General features: G+C 45.6%; 1 protein-coding gene across 5 annotated transcripts in view; it reads right to left on the reverse strand.

The window, feature by feature from the left end:
* The window catches only part of LOC106506885 (uncharacterized), a 545,630-nt gene that overhangs the window by 113,548 nt on the left and 413,259 nt on the right, over nt 1-18,823 (reverse strand). The window contains exon 1 of one of the 5 annotated variants that reach the window (XR_014836081.1): nt 17,348-17,461. The exons of the other annotated variants lie outside the window; for them this stretch is intronic. The gene's annotated coding sequence lies outside the window, so the exon portion shown is untranslated. Of the gene's footprint in view, nt 1-17,347; nt 17,462-18,823 lie in introns of those variants that run through there. 5 annotated transcript variants of the gene reach the window in all.

Consider the following 18,823-nt stretch of genomic DNA (forward strand, 5'->3'; position numbering starts at 1 on the left):
GGACCACAAACGAGGGAAAGCAGGTGGCCTCTAGCACCTGGAAAAGGCAAGAACAGAGATTTTTTTCCCCCAGGGTCTCCAGAAGGAATGCAGCCTCTTGAAACCTTGATTTTAGCCCAGCAGGACCCTTTCTGGACTCCGAGCTCTAAAACCATAATATATTTCTGTCATGTTAAGTATGAAGTTTCCATTAGTTTGTCACAGCAGCAAGAGGAAACTAATACCATGGGGCTTGTAAAAATAAATGTGGGAGTCCAATTCTCAAAGTTTCGAATTCACATCTTCCGGTACCAACCAAATATCATATTTCACAAAGTTTGTCTATTACTGGAGGCACCATAAAACTGAGTCACATGATCCCTCCAAGGCGCTTAGAGTCTGAAGGGGAAGACAGTTTTCTCAACACGAAACATGTCTCTTTCCTGATTAAGAAGCTTAACCACCATCCACTAAGAGGACATGGATAGACTCTTGGTGATCCATCAGCCTTCACTGACATACACCGAAATTCCATGTATTTAGCTTACTTAGGTCAGCTTTCCTGTAGACATACTGCAGCCCTGAATCCTTAAAATTTTCTTGCAACCCTCTGCATATCTTTCACATACTTGCTCCCTAATCACCCTGTTGCTGTTCTGTCTTCAGAGAGGACCCAAATCAGAGAGCTGTGGGGTCTGTGCTGCCGAGCACACCCACAGCGCCAGCTGGTTGGCCGTCTTCTGGGACAGCATCCTGAGCTCTGGAAGCTCCGTGAGAGACAGAGCTGAGAAGAAGCCAGCACAGTACGGCTAAGACTCTAGGCACTGGCATACTTCTAGACCTACACAGCGGTCCACGGTGGGACATTCTGTTGGAATGGCTTTCTTCCTGCTGCTCTTTCCCAGACAGCAAGACAGCTGGCCTCCTCTGCTTCTTCTAAAGCTCCGGCCCTCTTCCCTACTGTTCCACATTTTGTTCTAACTGACGAACCCCATTCCAGGACGGATGCAGTGGTTAAATTCTCTTCCTGGCTTTCCTCCCCTCTCAGCAACCCCGTCCGTTGTCAGGTGATGTTGTTGTTTTCCCATCATTGGTGAGTGGACTTCCCTCTGCACTGATGTTGACCTTGAAGGATGGAGGCTGGAGATGTGAGACTAGGATGCCTCTCATTCCTCACATTCGGGGACAGCCTAGTTTCAAATATCCTCGTCAGCAGTTCAGATTGTTTGACACCCACTGTGACCTGATGTGGGTATAAAGTGCTTTAGGGGCTTTTTACAGATTTTTAACCATTTATTCTCCACCCCAAGAAGCAAACAAGTGAGCTGGTTTTTCACATCCCTATAAAATATTTTAAGGTGTTTTCCACATGGAGACAATCAAGCCAAGAAAGAAGCTACATCTAAAATAAGCACATAGTGGAGTTCTGAGGTGGGTTAAGAATCTGACTGCAGCAGCTTGGGTCCCTGGGGAGGGGCGGGTTTGATCCCTGTCCAGTGCAGTGGGTTAAAGGATCTGGCATTACTGCAGCAGTGGCAGAGAGCATAGCTGTAGCATGGATTCAATCCCTGGCCCAGGAACTTCCATATGTCACAGGTGCAGCCATAAAATTTTTAAAAAATATGCACATTGCTCTCAAAGTTGGATATAATTTTTACTCACAAAAGGATATTCAAACATAAATGGGACGTATTCGATATAAAGATCTCAGCTCTTTCAGAAGTACAATTTTAACCACTAAGATGAATGCTGAGGCTGATTTAGCACCAGAATTGTAATTGACCATAAATTTTATCTTGTTTTTACAACCATTTCTGCAATGATGAATGTAGTTTCAAAGCTTAAGGGACGTTTCCCCTCAAGCGTTTGCTACAGGTTGAATTCTGTCTTCCTAGAAGATGCCCAAGTCCTAACCCCCAGCATGCCCTTACTTGGAAATAAGGGTTTGCATGCGATGGAGGTAAGATAAAGTCATCATATGGGCCTTGACCTAATATGACTGGTGTCTTTATAAAAGGGGACATTTGAACACAGAGACAGGCAGGTAGAGAAGGCAGACAATGTGAAGACATAGGGAGAATGCCTCCGGCAAGCCAAGGTATAGCTGAGGCTACCAGCAACCATGAAAGAGGTGTGAACGCACTGTCCCCAACAGCCCTCAGAAGAAACCAACCCTGCTGATGCTGTGATCTTGAACTTCCAGCCCCCAGAACCATGAGACAACAAATTTCTGTTGTCTTAGCTTCAAAGCTTTCAGTATGATATTATAGCAGCCCCAGGAGACTAATACAGATATCACATTTGCTTCAGATCCTTTGATATGTTACAGATGAGAAGCTATCAGTTACAGTTCAGATGAAAATGGTTCTAAGAATTATCCACAAAATAGTCCTGACCGTATTCTCCCACGCACGTGTGCTACGAAACAAACACCCAGTCCCTGTGCCCAGGTGGACATTCTTGACCCATTCAAACCCTGAAGAAAACATCTCCTTGTTTTGTTTTTTTCTTCCAAGGGCCACACCTGCAGCATGTGGAAGTCCCCAGGCTAGGGGTCAAATCAGAGCCACCCCACAGCCATGGCAACACCGAATCCAAGCCGCAGCTGTGACCTACACCACAGCTTGTGGCAGCACCAGATCTTTAACCCACTTCGCAAGGCCTGGGATCAAACCCACATCTGAGGATGTGGAGACAAAAGTGGGTCCTTAACCCTTTGAGCCACAGTGGGAACTCCTCCTTATTTTTTAGGTTAAAATTCCTTATGGACTATGAAATGGGCTCCAACTATTTCAAGAATTAAAGTCTAGAAAAATGATCAGTATTGCAAGTTATTTCTATTTCTTCTGGATCTTACAAATATTTGCTTTGTCCGATTATCAAAATCGAACCAAACAAGTAGCTCCTTCCAACATTACTGGAGTATCAGCCTAGACAGCTACAATGTACTCAGAATTTCACTGATGGTATAAATAACTTCAAGGCACTGAGCTTACTCTCATAGGCAGCCAAGACTTTTACTCCTGCTTCTTTTGCAACTTCAGGAACCTTCTCTCTTTTCCCTTCCTTGTCAAAGCCTGCCATTCAGGTCGCTCCTATAATCCTTCACACTAGAGTATCAGTTGAAGTCAATGTGTTAAATCACCCAGGAGCAGCCTGCACCTGCAATTATAAAATTTTACTGTATCACAGCCAAAGTCCATTTAGGCATGGCTGCTTTGATCTACCCCAGCAATGCTTCAAAGTTCCAACAGCATCTAGGTGACCTGCAAGGCTGAAAAGATTGACTCTCTGGTCCTTTACAGAAAAAGTTTGCCAAATCTTATTTTAAGTCTTCTGTTTCAATAAAAGCAAGAACAAACCACAAAATCCCCACGTGATATTTACATTATACTTGAAATCTTCAGGACACAGGAGAGCAAAGAGCATCCTTGTGTGGCATGTAAACAACACAAATTTCCCATCAAATAAACCACAAACCCACTCTATCTTTGAGTCCAACACAAGTAATGTGAAATGGGGTTAGAGGCCACATTTCAAGGACAGCATCTGAATACGGGGTGCTTCACATAACTGTATGTTTACATGTAAGTATCAATATGTCCATCTTGGATCTTGTTCATTTCTGTTCTCATTATCTGACCTGTTGATTTCAGGACATGCAAAATACTGATTTATTTCCAAGCCTTCACACTGAACAGATAGATATCACTAAATGTAAACTAATGTTTCGTTTTCAAAGTTCGTACTTGACTGATGTGGTTGAAGCCCATATGTCAGTTTCCTGAGTCATACTCCCAAAGTGCTATTGTTTGTGAAGGGACAATCTGGACGCTGGCACCACTGAATCCAAACCCACAAAGGGAAGTATTAGAAACAGAGATGGATGGTTCCACCGTCTCCATCTAGGCATCCTCTAGCCCAACTCCAGCAGCTGTTCCCGCCTTTTAGATGATGACAATGCAATGTCTATTACATAAGCAAAACAAAATGCTATTATTGCTTTTCACGCTTTCATTACTGCTCTTGCCAATTCACCAGCTGACTATCCTACTGAAGTGTGCACCTGCCACTCTTGCTATTGATGTTTCTGTTGCTTATCAGCACCATGACTACAAAGAGAAAAGAAGAATGAAGCAAGTCACCAAAAGGGTCTCCACTGTACTTCTGGAGACGTTCTGGAGTCTCTGAGTAATCAAGATATAATTTCTAACCACTTTCTCAAAAATATGTGGGATTTGGGGCATAGAACATTCCCTGTGGAAAGTGTAAAAAAAAAAGTTTTAAAAGTGAATGGGAAACATCTTGGATTGGATCCTGGGAGAGCTAAGTTTGCCTGCTCTCAGGAGTTTGACTTTCTAAAATACAAGCACCAAATACAAATATAAATAAACTAGATTAGTACATACGGTTTCGCAGGCTGGACTGCAGCCAACCACAACGTGTTCATTCATTCAACAAATATTTACCATGAACCTATTATGCGCCCAGCACTGTTCTAAGTTCTCAGAGTACAGCTGCCAAGAGCAAAGCGAAATACTCCTGCCCAAGGCAAATGTGCATTCGAATAAGCTTAGCTCTCTCAAGTGGGTAACAATGATTAAGGGAAAGTCTTAATGGGAAGTCAGAAACAGCAGATTACACTCAGCTAAGGCTTTTAATAGTGCTCATGGAACTGTTGATCCGTTAACTGTGTTACCAATTCATCTCTTTTTTGGAGGTCTTTTCCTCCCCTTCAAAAACAAAAACAAAAACATTTTACCAATGTCTCTCCATTTGCTAAGTGCATGTTCAAATGCTGCAAATAATTCAAAGTCATTCTGCTGTCCTAGTTCCAGACTTTTAACAATTTCAATTTCTCTAGTCATTCACCTAAGAGATACTTACTGAGCAGCATTCCAGTATTTTATGGCTGTGTAACAACCATCCCCAAACATCAAGTGGCGTAAAACAGCAACATTGACCTATTTGGGCAGGGTTAGGTGGTGATGGCTCACCTCTTTTCCCTGTAGTACGAGGTGGGGCAGCTCAACTAGGGGCTAAGGGATACACTCCATGGCAGACAAGCTCATGCTAGCCATTTACTGGGAACTTACTGGCTATTGTTTTGAGGCCCCAACTCATTCCCACGTGAGCCTTTCAATGAGGGTGCGTGAGCTTCCTCAGAACAGGACACCCGAGTTCCAAAGAGAAGTGTTTCATGTGACAGGAAGTAGAAGCTACCAATCTCTGAGGATGTGGTCAAGGAGAGTGGCACCGGCCACCTCTGTGATGTTTTACTGGTCAAAGGAGTCCTGAGGCCACACAGAATCACTGGGAGAAGATAAAAAACCCCACTTCTCAGTGAGAGACACAGCAAAGCACTCAGAGTCTTCTGGGTGCCAGGTGATTACAGAAGGTATTATTAACTAAGCAGATATAGTCAGAGCTCCCACAGAAAGCTCAGGATCCAGCCAATTAAGAGTGGGCTAATAAAGCACTATTAATTTAGGTAAAAAGTGCTATAGGTTTACAGGGAGAAAATTGAGGAGCAATTTCTAGGTAGAAGTTCAGGCAGTTAAAAGAAAACAAAGGAAAACAAAACAACACGAGGCAGAACACGACTTAAATGCTGAGACTGTGGCATTACTGTGAACACTGCCTGTAGAATCCCCATTCAACCATGGATCAACTGCCAAGTTCCACAGCCCGCCCCTCCCATCACTGAGTGAACCAAGCCCGCCAGCAAATGTGCACCGGACCAGCGTGGGCAGCATCCCCTGGCTTGTGCTCTCCGGAACCTGCCCTGCATCCCTCTCTCCCCTCCCCCTCTGGGTCTCCTGACATCTCTGTGACAAGTGCTGGGAGTCTCCAGGCTTCTCAACAAAGGCATGAATGCCTCCCCTCCCGGCCTGTGTCAACGGGACTGCTCTAGGAGCCCCTTCCCATGAACCCCCCTCCCAGATGGGGAGTGTCCTGAGCTGTGGCTCCACTGACCCGATCACAGGGAGCTGTGGCTCAAGTCACCAGACCCTGCAAAGTTCTCTGAGGTGCTTCTGGGCACACTCCCTCAGGCATGGTCTTGTGTGCACATACCCAGAGCACAGACAGAGTCCAAGTCCTGGGCACTGGGCTTCAAGCCCTGCTGGTGCATGCTAAATGGTGCACCTTGTAGGTCTGTGCCAAGGCAGACCCACGTATACGAGCCACTAAAGTGAGTTTGACTCTGGCATATAAGAACCAGAAGACCCTAAGTGAGGTTCCATGTGGTTAGGTTGTTAACTGGTCTTAAACTAGGGAGAAATTTAAACATCTTTGGTTATCCAAAGCTGCTTGAATGGATGCCCAAACTTCACTACCTGTTTCAGTGCAACGTCTATATGATTCACCTGTTCCAGGTGGCGTCTCCTAACTAGAGCTCAGTAAATGTACCTCTTCAACAATTCAGCACCTGTGTAATTGCTTTAACCTCTGGGATATGCTGTGTAGTGTGTCTGTTGGTGGACTCAGCACTTTAAAATTCAGTGTCTCCGAAAGGAACTGGAACAAAATCGATAGCTAAGCGTGCCTGAGGTGGACAAAATGCCATGTGATGGTTCTTTAAACTTTTGTTCACTCACCCCTTCAGACACTATATTAACATGTGTGAGGTACGCACACGTGTGCATCTCTGAGAGCTTATCAGGTGGAGAAAGAGAGAAAATGTGTAGTCAGATAAGAGCCTACACAGGGAGTGACCAAGGGAGGCATTCACGCCAACATGGGATTCAGTTGTTCTTTATTTTTAAAAATTTTTTCTTTTTTCTTTTTTTGCTTTTCAGGGCCGCCTCTGAGGCATATGGAAGTTTCCAGGCAAGGGGTCGAATTGGAGCTACAGCTGCTGGCCTAGACCACAGCCACAGCAAGAAAGGATCCAAGCTGTGTCTGTGACCTATAGCATAGCTCACAGCAACACCGGACCCCAACCCACTGAGAGAGGCCAAGGATCAAACCCGCATCCCCATGGATACTAGTCAGATCTGTTTCTGCTGTGCCACAAAAGGAACTCCCTAAGTTTTTCTTTAAGTGACTTTTAATATGTTATTAAGAAGGCATTACAAATGATTTTATAAAAGGAGTTCCCATCGTGGCGCAGTGGAAAAATATCTGACTAGCTCCATGAAGATGCACGTTCGATCCCTGGCCTCATTTAGTGGGTTAAGGATCTAGTGTTGCCGTGAGCTGTGGTGTAGGTGGCAGACATGGTTCAGATCCCGCGTTGCTGTGGCTGTGGTGTAGGCCAGCGGCTATAGCCCTGATTTGACCCCTAGCCTGGGAGCCTCCATATGCCCTGGGTGCAGCCCTAAAAAGATAAAAAAAAAAAAAAAAAGATAAAAAAAGTCTCCAGATATAAACCACTAACTGGACTTGTATTATTATCTGATACAGAAACTTAATTGGAGTTACCTATAAAATAAGAATTATGGAATGATTTAAAAGTGGCCTACTTAATATTCCTAATTTATTATAAGAAGCATCATTGACACAACTCACTTCGCTCACTCTCATTGTCTTTCTGTGTCATAAAGCTCACACGAGTACTGATTAACTGTGAACACATAGAAGTGAAAATACCAGGTTGACTTTACCTTGGAAAGTTATTTAGCGCCCAACAGTACACCCAAGATCTACCCAAATGCAAAATGATCACTTCTCTATCAATAAAGTGGTTGCCCTGAATCTTTTTAATAGATTAAAAAGCCCTGATTCGACCCCTGCTCTGGGAACCTCCATATGCCATGGGTGCAGCCCTAAAAAGACATAAATCGAATCAAATCAAATCAAATCAAATCATACCAATGTTTAAGAACTACTGCTTTCAGTGGAGAGAAAAATGGCAGCTAAAATTAAAGGACAACTCTTCCATCTACAGAACATCACAGCCGTCACTTAAATTCATGTCTACCATCAACTGAACACTGTGACAAAGCCTCGCACCCCCATGATAATAGAGGTTATTAGGGTTGAGGAAAGAAGTTGATAGATTTTTTTAAAAATGCATTTTATGCTATCACAATAGACCCATCATATATTTCCTTTCCAGAGCACTGCAGTTCTGTATCATCTAGAACAAAAACGGATCACTCCATTACTGAGATAGATAATCAGCGTTTTAAAACACAATTTATCAGCAGCATTTCAAGTTCCATTTATTCTCTTCATTCACTGCACAAAACTGCATGCTGGCAAAAATTGTCATTTGGAATTGAAGGTCTCATTTTATCCCTCCAGAAAAGAACGCCCATAGAAGCAGCTCAGGGGTGTGTTTTTAAAGAAGAAAGAAATTTCTAGCTCAAGCAATCCACTCAGACCATTTTTCATCGCTTCCCTTCCTTGGGATCCCACCCACAGCAACAAAACTAAAACAATCAATAACTTGAAATAGGCACCAATGAATCTGCTGTGATCCACAAATGACAGAGCAAACTTGACAAGTATGGGAAGCCAGGACTGAGGCAGTGACCACCGACCTCTAAGAGAATGCGTGTTTCCCCAAATTAACTGCCAGTATCCTTAAAGGTCCCTCAGAAGGTCTTTGATTAGAGGCCTGAGACCCACATGGGGCAGGGGGAGTTGTGGGAGAGAAGGAAAAACTCCTTTGAAGCAGTGGTTCTCCACCTGGGCAACCCCCACGCAGCAGATACCCAGCAATGAGTGGAGACATTTGAGGGTTGTCACAGCTGAGGAGGTGCTCCTGGCAGAGTTAGAATGGGGTGAGGCCAGGGGAGCTGCTAAACATCCTACAGTGCCCAGGACACCTCCCCGCCTGAACAAAGAACCATGGGCTCCCAAACGTCCAGAGTGCCGAGGTTGAGACACCCTATTCTTGGGACCTAATGGAGCAGCCAGAATGAGGGGAGAGGAGAGGCCGTGGTGCAGCACTCTGCATGGTCTGCAATGCAGCCGTCCAGCCAAGCAAGCCCGACAGAGATGATGCTCGGGGAACGGCCAGAAGGCAACAAGCGACAGGTGTCAGTACAAGTTCTGATGCTCTTGGGGGCTTTGCTGGGACCCCAGTAAACCTCCTGAGTTCTGCAACGGGAGACATGTCCCCCCGGTGAAGAAGTAACTGCTTGGCAAGAGCATGTCCAAGACCACACTTTCCAGGGAGTTCCCATCGTGGCTCAGCGGAAATGAACCCGACTAGTATCCATGAGGGTGCGAGCGTCATCCCTGGCCTCGCTCGGTGGGCTAAGGATCCGGCGTTGCCATGAGCTGTAGTGTAGGTTGCAGACACGGCTCAGATCTGGTGTTGCTGTGTCTGCGGTGTAGGACGGCACCTCCAGCTCTGATGGGACCCCTAGCCTGGGAACCTCCATATGCCGCACCTGCGGCCCTGGGGGCGGAGGGAGGTGGGAATAAAAAAAGATTACCTAAAGAAATGGGAAGATATTCATGTTACTGGATTGGTAGACTTAATAGTGTTAAGATGGCAAGAGACTCAATATTGTTAAGATGGTAATACCAAGCAAGGCAATCTACCGATTCAATGCAATCCCCATTAAAATTAGAATTCTAATGACTCACCCCCCCCCAAAAAAAAGACACCACACTTTCCATCCCTTACGGTCTTTTCACAGTGTCCAAAGCAGACATCAGGTCCCATTCAAGAAGGTATGACAATGTGAAAAAAGTGTCCTTAGCTCTTCCTCACAGGGGTGGCGGGGGGAGGGCAAGAAGCTAGGGAGAGAGAGAGAGAATTAGGATCAAGTACATTTCTGATCAAGTAGATTCCCCAAAAAGAGAAACCTACAAATTTCAGACAAATATTTCTCGGAGTCTCAAGCAAATTGGAGAATAGATATGATTACTATTAAATTACGAAATAACAAAAAGAAATTTTTAGGAGTTCCCATTGTGATGCAGTGGAAACGAATCCAACCAGTATCCATGGAGGTGCAGGTTCGATGCCTGGCCGGTCTTAGTGGGTCAGAGATACAGTGTTGCTGTGAGCTATGGAGTAGGTCGCAGACATGGCTTGGATCCTGCGTTGTGGTGTAGGCTGGCAGCTATAGCTCTGATTTGACCCCTAGCCTGGGAACTTCCATATGCCACAGGTGTGGCCCTAAAAAGCAAATTAATAAAATAGAATAGAATAGAATAATTATTCTATTTTATTTTATAAAAAATATTTTATATTTTTATTGTTTTATTTTATTCTATTTTAAAAACTAAAAAAAAAATAAATTAAAAGAAGAAATTTTTCAAAACCTAGCCAGTGGAGCATAGGAAAGAAATGAGAAAGAAAAAAACACAACATAAGTGAAAAGAACTAGATCAAGTCAATATAAGAGAGAGCAATTTCAGAAGCACCAGGTCCAGAGTTGAGTCCCTGAAATTCAGCGGATTAGAAGAGCACAGTGATACACAAATAAGTGTGAAGTCGCACAGACCAGCACAGGTAGCATCACTGATACTCCTTCCAACGAGAGCAAAGGCACGGAAATCAACTCGGTTACAACAAATGACATTTTCCTCTGGAATAAGTGCTTGAACCTGCTGGTAAAGAGGCCACTGTGACTCAAGGAGGTTGTTGTGGAACTACATACGGGCAGGAAGATAGCATGAAGTGCACCTCCTGCAGAAACAGGGAATCCCGCGGGAATGCAGGTGGGGAAAGGTATGTGAAAGGGAAAAGACCCAGCTTGCTCTTGGACATCTGGACCAAAAGGCAGGAGGGTGCTGGGAGCTCACAGGGCCCTGAGGACAGAACGCCAAGGGGAAGACAGGGTTCTCTGAAGCCTCTGCCCGGCCACGCTGCCTCTCTGTTACTCACGCCATAGGTGGACGTGCTCTGCCTGTCAACGCTGAGCAGACGCCACCCACAGACCTGCCTTCAAAATGTTCCTCGGGACGAAGAATCCCAGGCAAGAAAAGGCTCATCAGAATAACTCAGGGCTGGAGGAAGAGGGACCAGAAGACTGACAGAAGCATCACATTATTAGAGATTCACAAATGTAATCACGGTTATATGCAAAGGAAAAAAAATTAAAATAACAGGAACCCCTCCAAAATCAAAGGGGGAGGGTGATTTTCATCACCAGGAAAGAGTCCATAATGGCTCAAGTTGAAACAAGTAGTTTACAAAGAGTATTCTTTTAAAAAAACAACTTTTTTACATTTCATGCTCCTTCATCATAGGTTACAACGAGTTTAGCATCATCTTCTGGGAAATGAAGCAACATTTACCACTTAACAATTTCTTCACTTTTATTTCCACTTACTGCTTTTGGATAATTTAAGTAAAACTTAATATAATCCTTGTTACTCAACGCTTGTAAATTTGACATGTTTTCCCCTACCTGTCATTTGGTAACAAGTCATGGTAACATATTCAATACAAATGTTTCTGAAGAGAGATGTCTGTTAACAGTCATCAAATGTTGGCCAGAATGGCTTCTGGGTGGTGGATATCTGTGTAATTTTTTTACCTTGAACATTTTTTGCATTGCTTTATTATTTGCTTTTGTTTTTTAGGGCCATACCCATGGCATAAGGAAGTCCCCCAGATAGGAGTCGAATGAGTGCTGCCGCTGCTGGCCTACGCCACAGCCACAGGAACTCGGGATCCAAGCTGCATCTGCGTCCTAGATCACATCAACGCCGGATCCTTAACCCACTGAGGGAGGCCGGGGATCAAACCAGCATCCTCACGGATCATAGTCAGGTTTGTTACCACTGAGCCACAATGGGAACTCTAAAGTCTGTATTGTTTTCATAATTAAAAATACATCTTTTGAAAGCAAAAATGGTATTACTATCTTAACAGAAATGTCAGGGTTGAGTAGATACAATGGAGATAGCATGACCCACAAAGTATTGAGTATGTGGTCCCCGAGAGAAAAAGCTTGCCAATCGGTGCTCTGACTCTTCGTCCGCTTAGAGGAGATGCCAGCCCCTCTGTACCCCCACAAGGAGCATGAACCAGCCCTACTGTCACACAACACACCCGTTTCCTTCCAACTTGCTAAGCGGTCAGCACCAGCTTCTCCCACAGACTTGGTGTTTGCATAATTAAGGGAACATTTACACCAGGCTAACACACACCATCAGCCTCCCTCAGAGGTGACCAAACGATACTCACTGACGTTCATGGGGCAGTCCCAAACAAGCTGTAATTCTCTAAACCACCAGACGGGAAGGTCACAAGGGCAAAGACACAACCGCGCAATATGACACGAAAAAGAAGGTGAGACGGGCTCGCTGAGGTATAACATGCTGGAGATGCTGAGGAATGAGGGGACCAGAAGTTCAAATGTCTTCTTCTCCAGAAGGCTTGATTACAGAGATGCACCTGTAACCCCATTTCCTTTCTGAAACACCAGCTCAGACAAGGGGTATCTGGAGAGGCGACGGCTCTGGGAACTGTTTTCATCTTCTTGTGAAATAACCATGACTGACTCTGAAGCACAGATGAGGAAGAAAATGACACAGCAGCCTGTGTAAAGACTTTTTTTAAAGAGGAAAGGAAACACACTCACGTTAGGGAGCCAGAAAATGTTGAGTTATGGGGTAGTTCTTAAAACGATCCAGTAACCATTTGGTCCAGACAGGACAGCAGAGAATAAGGAAGTTTTCTAAAGGCTGTTCTTCCAAATGGAATCCAATGCTCTTCAAGGGATTCCTTTTATAACCAGGGCCTCTCCCCACACTTTGTGTCATCACGCAAGGAAGGCTCCGGCCAGTGGAAAAGTCTTAGGTCTCTGAGGTCCCCTGGAAGGCAGCGTGACTCCCTGAAGTCCTTGTGGGAACTGTCTGCCTCCCAAGTCCATCCTTCCATGGACGAAGGAGATGCCCCCATCGTGACAAGCCACACCTCCTTTCTCTGCTTGTGCTTAAGGGTTAGACACCATTTACAGCCAAGAGCCCCGAAAAGCAGTTTATGCTTCAGTTCCTCATCCTGTAAGGTGGGGAATCTCCCTCATTCCTGATGCTTAGCTTCCTATCGATTCTGTCATGCAATCACTTGAGCCTTGTAAAGCCTTGTAAAGTCTTGTAAAGACTTTCAGCAATGGCACAGAAATCCAAAACACAGCAAGAGGTGGCGATAAAACCCTCAATGACTCTGCAGGTAGTACCACAGAGCGAAAGATCTGCAGCCTAGCAATAAACAGGCTTCAGATATCATTAGTCCCATTTGGACATGAAAATCTTCTGTAACACATCAAAGTCAGGGACTACAAGCATAAGTGCCTATCACAATGGTCTTCCGGAAATTATTCTTTGGGGCAGAAGTGCTTTTGTCTTAAGACTGAAAATGAATGAACAGCAAATAACTCCACACATCACCTAAATTTAAATGGAATAGATTTCCATTTTAACTCTTAACACTGGCCCTTCTTCCTTTCTTCCTTGCAAGGAGAGCCATGAAAGCGGGCAGATATTGACCAGTGATGCCGAGACAAGCAATAATCCATCAAACAACAAGCTGGCGATTGGAGCTAGTTTTCTTCCTTATTTAGAGCATAATTCTCTTGCCTTTCAAGATGGAGCCCCATTAAATTTTTTTTTTATAGGCAACAGGATTTATTTTATATGGAAACGTATCTTCAAGCAGAGTTTACATGTCTTGTTATGGTAGTCTTCACTTTTGTGAGGAGTTAACTGGGGAAGATTTGCTCTGAGAAGATGACACTAATTGGTGACAGAGGTCGCCAGAAAAAATATGCATTATCAGGAAACAACCATCATGGGGAAGCCAGGAAGCATTACACGGGGATCTGGACTCGCTTTTATGATGTTACTGCTCTAGCTTAGCTACTATAGTTTCCATATTGTAAACTTGGACATAAGGGAAGTGAAGGACGCATGACGTCTCTTCAGTATTCATTACTTGGTCAGTGACGTCTGGGCTCCTTTCAAGTAAATACACTCTCATTGGTTGAGGAATGGCAGTGCGAGGATGAGCTACGGCAAGAAGGCAGGTGTTACTCTGCAAGTCCCTAGGTGTCTGTACAGGGTCTTAAATCATCCCTGAAATTTACCCCATAAGCCATTCCTGAAAAGGACCAAAAGTCAACGGATAACTCAGCACACATGCTCCAGAAATGTCCAGAAGCCAAAAAGCACGGCGGCTAAAGACACACGTCAATGCATCAGACACACCTGGCTTCGCATCTAGATGGATCTACCACCCAAGGCTGACTTCTCTGCACCTCAGCTTTCCCCTCTGTGATTTAGAGACAAGGACGATGGACCACAAAGGGTTTTGGTGCAAAAAGAAAAAGAAGAACAAAACATCACGTCAAGGTCTCGAGTATACTAAGTGCCCTCGTTCTGGTGGGTACAATTATTACTATGGTTGCTGGACTGGACTGCATCTCATGAGGCTGTCATCTAAGGAAGCCTATCACCAAATCAGTTAGCTGGAGACATAAACATGGGAAAAATAAAGTGAAAATGTTAGGGGTTTTAAAACATAAGCCAAAGGGTACTACAAGTCCTAAGTGGGTTAAAATGAGCCATGACCATGAATGAAGAACTGTGGGGTCAACCAGATCTCCTGTGGAAGGATGACCCTGACCTTAGACTATATGCTCTTCCACATCTGTTTCACCACCAGCTTCACAGGTAGAGAAATCAGGAGAACAAAGCTGGTAAGTCCAGGAGAGAATGGGGCTTGTCACCTGGTGCCTGGGAGGCTGGAAGTGCTGCAGAGTCAGTTACCCAGGCCACTTCGTGTGCCCTGCAGAATAAGGGTATGTCATCATCTGAGAACTCGCTGCAAAGGCAGCTCCAGCCCTATCTATCTTACTAGGCCCTCCTACACTTCCTAAACAGATCTGGATTTTTGCTAGGATTCTCGGATGATCTATACATACACTGAAGGGTGAGGAATGCCGACCTGAGGGACACCAGCAATACGACACAGGCTGGGTTTGTTTCAGTCTTTAGGGGAGTGGGGCTCCCAAGTCAGCCACCAAGCATCTCCTCTTCCTGGAGGTACATTGGCGCCATACATCAACAGGTGGACTTCATTTCCCTTGCCTTAATTCTGGTCGCAGAACCAGCTCTCGCAAAAAGGACACAGTGAAAAAATGCTCTCTGTCAGAACCCACAGAATGTACCACATCAGGAATGACCCCAATGGAAACTATGGACTCTGGGCGATAATGATGTGCCCGGGGCGGGGGCGGGGGGGGGGGGTTCATGGGTTGTAACAAATGGACTACTTTGGTGGGGGATGTGGATGGTGGGGGAGGCTGTGCGGGGGGTGGGGGGCAGGAACCTTTGTGTGAACTCTCTGTACTTTCCAATCAATTTGGCTGTGAACCTAAAATTGTTCTCAAAGACATGAACTTTCTTAATGAATTAATAAGAAGAAAGTGATGCTCTGGCAATTTCAAGCCCAGGTCTAAGTGCTTCTCGTCACCACGCTGTGAGAAGCCCAAGCCACATGGAAAAGTCACATGGAAAAGAGAAGGTCATTCTAGTGACAGCCCCAGCTCAGGTCCTGGTCACCAGCACCAACGGGCAGCCACATGCAGGAGCTATCTTAGCACAGCGCGGGCAAGACCCAAGAGAAGGGCAGCCCCAGCCAGCATCCCGGGAAAGAGAAGACCCGCTCTCTGAGCCCAGCCCGTGTACAGGGTCAGGAGAATAACAAGATGCTGCTGCAGGAAGTCATGAAGCTTGGGGGATAATTTGTTATGCAAATGATCAGACACAGTGTGATGGTGCGTGATGGCACAGTTGCACACTCACTTATTTGGGGGGCCACATAAAAGAAAATTAGGCTATTCCACTGTAAACATCTGGTTTGTCAACTGCTAAGAAGTGCACACTCGGAGTTCCCATCACGGCTCAGTGGTTAACGAATGTGACTAGGAACCATGAGGTGGCGGGTTCAATCCCTGGCCTTGCTTCATGGGTTGGGGATCCAGCGTTGCCATGAGCTGTGGTGCAGGTCAGATCCTGCATTGCTGTGGCTGTGGTGTAGGCTGGCAGCTATAGCTCCAATTAGACCCCTGGCCTGGGAACCTCCGTATGCTACAGGAGCAGCCCTAGAAAAGGCAAAAAGACAAAAAAAAAAAAAAAAAAAAAAAAAAAAAAAGCAGAAGAAATGCAAACTCACTGCTGATAAGGCTCTTGCCTGGAATAAGTTCGGATGTTGTGGTCCAAGGAAGTAAAAGGGATGGGAGAGTTAGAGGGTTAACAGATGAAGTCTCAGGACATCCTTGTTTATGCACGCAGCCCTTTTCTTAAGAAGAACGTGGGAGTTCCCATTGTGGCTCAGCAGCTTAAGAACACAACCAGTATCTGTGAGGATGCGGGTTCAACCCCTGGCCTCATTCAGTCTGGTGTTGCCACAAGCTGTGGCATAGGTCACAGATGCGGCTCGGATCTGGCGTTGCTGTGGCTGTGGTGTAGCTTGGCCACGGCAGCTCCGATTCAACCCCTAGCCTGGAAACAGGCTGCAGGTGCAGCTATTAAAAAAAAAAGGTGATATCTCTACCTAAACTATGGGTAAAATCATTAGGGGAAAACGTTAAGAGTGCTTTGTTTCTGTTCTCCTACGGAATCAAGCTGAGACAGTAATTGTTCTCTCAGGCTTTCAATGATGTCCTTTTCTAATTTAAAATATCTAGTTGCCTTTGAAACAAATGTCCAAGAGAGGAAATAAATGTCATTTATGTTCCTGAAAAGTGTGCTGTATGTGAAGAGAGAATTTCTCCAAAGAAAAAAGGTATAATGTGGCATCTTTTCTCAGCCAGGGAACCATTGCCTAATGTCTGTAGAAACGACAATAGTGACGGCACTGAATTAGTCAAGGTGGTGTGACTTAAGAGACTAAAGCTCTTAGGGAGTTCCCACCGTGGCTCAGCAGGTTAAGAACCTGGCACAGTGTCCGTGAGGATGTGGGTTCCATCCCTGGCGTCGCTCAGTGGGTTAAAGATCCGGCACTGTCACCAGCTGTGGTGTGCGTTGCAGGTGCAGCTCGGATCTTGAGTTGCTGTGGCTGCGGCATAGGCTCCGATTCAACTCCTAGCCCAGGAACTTACACATGCTTCAGGGGCGGCCCTAAAACAGAAAAAGAAGGGAATAAGAAGCTTCTAGGACATATATTAACCACGTGGCATAGGGACGAACCATCAGAAACCGTAACATATACTACGGTGTTTTGACCCTCCTATGGTATGATGGGTCCTTTGTTCCTACCTAAATAAATCCCAGGATCAGGAAACCCTTTCAGGGAGCAGAGCATGACTACAGACAACTCCAGGAATGGAAGGGGTACATGGGGGCTCTGGGAAGGGGGGCAGCGCCAAAGCCTCGGTCAGTCCTGTGAGTTGAGCATGCGCTTGGCTTGCCCCGGAGGCTGCGATTAAGACTCAGTAAAGGAACCTACCTCAAGTCTCTCCCTTAGAGTCCATAACGTCGCCAGGGCTCCGTAAAGGAGAGGAAACACAGGGATGAAGGAGAAACCTGAGATCCTGCTCTTCAAACAGTGCAGACTCCTTACAGGCATCAGAGAGGAAGCTGATAATTTTCCTGCCTCCAAAGCATGGTTTCCTGCCTTCTGGAAACGCCTCTCAAAACCAAGATGGAAGATAATATAAGAAAAGGAATGTGTGTGTGTGTGTGTGTGTGTGTGTGTGTGTGACTGGGTTCCTTTGTGTAAAATCGAAACCGGCACAACACTGTAAATCATCTATACTTTAATAATATATATACATATATCCTTTAATAAATTATACTTTCATAGTTTATTACACAACTATACTTTAATTAAAAAATATATATACACTCATATATATATGACTGGATCACTTCGCTGTACACTAGAAACTGGCACAACATTGGAAGTCCGCTATAATTTGAAAAAATGAGCAAGTGGTAGTCCCCATCATGGCTCAGCGGAAACGAATCTGACTAGTATCCACGAGGACGCAGGTGCGATCCCTGGCCTCGCTCACTGGGTTAAGGATCCAGCATTGCCGTGAGTTGTGATATAAGTCTCAGACACAACTCGGATCCTGTGTTGCTGTGGCTGTGCTGTAGGCCGGAGGCTGCAGCTCTGATTCAACCCCTAGCCTGGGAACCTCCATGTGCTGTGCGTACAGCCCCAAAAAGACAGAAAAAAAAAAATGAACAAGTGGAAAATGGATTCATTCTGTTTCCACCACCTGCCAGGGAAGGTACTACATGGACGGTGGGCGCGAAGGGGAGGGGGAGACAGATCCCGTCCTCTCGAGCAGCACAGACCCCTCTGAGCTATTATCAAGCTCCGCGGGGGAGAATGGTGGTGTTCAACCGTTCTCCCCGCCACCTTCCTGGGAGTGTGCTCGGGGCACAGCAAGGGGGCCAGTGGCTGGAGCACGAAGAGACAGAGAAGCAAAGAGAGACAGAGAGAAGCAGGAAAATAGCCATCCAGGATGAGGTCAGGCGGCATAAGTTCTTCTGGATTTCCATTTTCATTCTGTCTTCCAGGAGCAGGATTCAGGTAGCTGCAGGTCGGGGGCAGAAGCCAGAAGGCCAGTTATGAGGCTTCTGCAATATTCCAGGTTTGGGAGCAGGTGTGGGCAGGGGGCGCAGTACGAAGCGATTCCATTCGGGCATGACATACTTTAATGGAAGAGCCTGCCGCACGGTATCCCCATCGGATGTGGTGTGTGGAAGATTCAGAGAAGTCCGGGCTCACATGGCCTGAGCAAACGGGGATGGAGCGTCACCTGGTCATTCAACCCCACCTGGAAACGTGCACATCAACGACAGGACCTGACCTCTGCTCTGCGCACAATGACCATGAAAGCACTACAAGTCTGGTTTGGGGGTCAAAACCACATTTTAGCAAGGCAGCGGCGGCGGCGGATTCTCAAACAGA

The sequence above is a fragment of the Sus scrofa genome, chromosome Y (assembly GCF_054392235.1).
Source record: "Sus scrofa isolate SSC_HxYL_T2T_F1_AM1 chromosome Y, Sscrofa_HxYL_maternal_Yorkshire_Landrace_v2.0, whole genome shotgun sequence".
Lineage (NCBI taxonomy): Eukaryota > Metazoa > Chordata > Mammalia > Artiodactyla > Suidae > Sus > Sus scrofa.